General features: G+C 36.8%; 1 pseudogene; it reads right to left on the minus strand.

Annotated features, from left to right (window-relative positions):
- Nucleotides 1-290: 290 nt before the first annotated feature.
- On the minus strand, nucleotides 291-582 carry LOC110287340 (annotated as a pseudogene).
- Between the last annotated feature and the right edge of the window lie 1560 nt (nucleotides 583-2142).

Here is a 2142-nt window from a genome sequence, read left to right on the forward strand (position 1 = left end):
TTTTCACAAGTTGGCTGCTTAGCTGGGTGAGGTCTTTCCTTGAGGTCACCATTCTCTTTATTCCCTTTAGTATCAGTTTTATTTTTAAAAAAAAAAAATTCTGGTGTTCCTTTTCTCCTCTAACTATACATTTTGTATTTTTCCTTGCTCATCTTGATCCTTTTCATTTTAGATCTTCATAAGTGTGACAACTAATAACCAAGCAACACTAATACCAAGCTGTTTTGAAATTTTCTCTGCCAGAGCTATTAATCCATGACTCTTCAATTTAGCCTCTGGCAGATTTTTTTTCCAGGTTCATAACTTATTGTACAAATTGAGTATTACATGATGAGTTCACATCAGCTTCTTCAGGCATGGGACTTAACAGGTGAGGTCAGACATTTCAAAATCCATTTATGTTGCTTTCACAGCTGGAGTTTTCTTAGGCCTTAACTTGAAGTATAAGACCAGCAAAGCAATGCCTCCGTATGTGGCCAGGACACAATTCAATCTACCTGTGAGGGTAAAGAGTTGAAATATTTTTTAATACCAGTGAACTGGAATTGGCCATCATTTTCTGCACCAGCCATGACTTCAATCTTCATCGAACCCCAAACTTCGCAGCCGATGTCCTTTCTGGCAGATTTTTTGGACAAGAGAAAAATAGCACAAGAACAGTGTCTAGGCCACATAATAATGTTCTTCTCCTCTGAAATCTCTTGAGCGAGGCCCCACAGTTCAAATCACCCCCTAGCTCCATTGTATTCTACTAGTACAACCCACTAAGGTGCGCTTAAAGCATTCAACTGCTTATCTAATCCTCCACATTCTTCCAAACAAAGCCCATTCAGGCTTATCACAGCAATAGCCAACCCCTGGTACCAACTTCTCTTAGTTAGGGTTTCTATTGCTTCAAGACACCACGACCATGCACTCTTATAAAGGAAAACATTTAATTGGAGCTGGCCTCCAGTTAAGAGGTTCTTAGTCTATTATCATCATGGCAGGAAGCATGGTGTAATGACGCAGATATGGTTCTGGAGAAATAACTGGGAGTTCTACATCAGGATTTGCAAAATCAGGAGGAACAATATAATCAAAATATATTTCACACAAAAATAAAGACTTTCAGTACTATGTTGAGCAAAAGAGAAGAAAGTACACATCCTCAACTTGTTCTTATTTTAGTAGAAATGATTTTCATTTATCTCTATTTAGCATGATGTTGGTTTGAGGGTTGCTACATAGTTGCCTTCATTAGGCTGAGCTATGTCCCTTGTATTCCCAAATTCTCTAGGACTTTTATCATGAAGTGATATTGATTTTGTCAAAAGTCTTTTCAACATCCAGTGAGATAGTCATATGGTTTGTGTCTTTGAGTCTTTTTATGTGGTAAATTATATTTATTAATGTCCATATGTTGGACCATTCCTGCAACTCTGGGATGAAGCTGAAGTGGTCATGGTAAATACTCTTTTAAATGTGTTCTTGAACTTGGTTTGCAAGTATTTTACTCAAAATTTTTGTGTTCATCAGAGATACTAGCTGATAATGTTATTTTTGTGGCTTTGTCTGGGTTTTATGTCAGCATGACACTGGCTTCATAAAAAGAATTTGGAACTTTCCTATTTTGTGAAATAATTTGAGGAGTAGTGGTGTTAGTTATTTGAGGGTTTGATAAAATTCTGAACTGGATCCTTCTGGTTCTGTGCTTTTTAGTTGAGAGATTTTCAGTTACTACTTCTATATCGTTCAATGTTAGGAGTCTATTTAAACTGTTTCTTTCATCTTGGTTTAGTTTTAGTAGGCCATGCATATCTAGAAATTCATCCATTACTTTTAGATTTAGATTCCATCCAGTTTAATGGAATATAGATTATTAAAGTATGTTCATATAAATCTCTGAATTTCTTCAGTGTCCATTGAAAGGTTTCTCTTTTATTGCCCATTTTAACTCACTTGAATTCTCTCTTTTGGTTATTTTGGGAAGGGTTTGTTAATCTTTTTTTTTACTAGATATTTTCTTCATTTACATTTCCAATGCTATCCTGAAAGTCCCCTTATACCCTCCCCTGCCCTGCTCCCCTACCCACCCACTCCCACTTTTTGGCCCTGGTGTTCCCCTGTACTGGGGCATATAAAGTTTGCAAGTCCAATGGG

Source organism: Mus caroli, chromosome X (assembly GCF_900094665.2).
Source record: "Mus caroli chromosome X, CAROLI_EIJ_v1.1, whole genome shotgun sequence".
Lineage (NCBI taxonomy): Eukaryota > Metazoa > Chordata > Mammalia > Rodentia > Muridae > Mus > Mus caroli.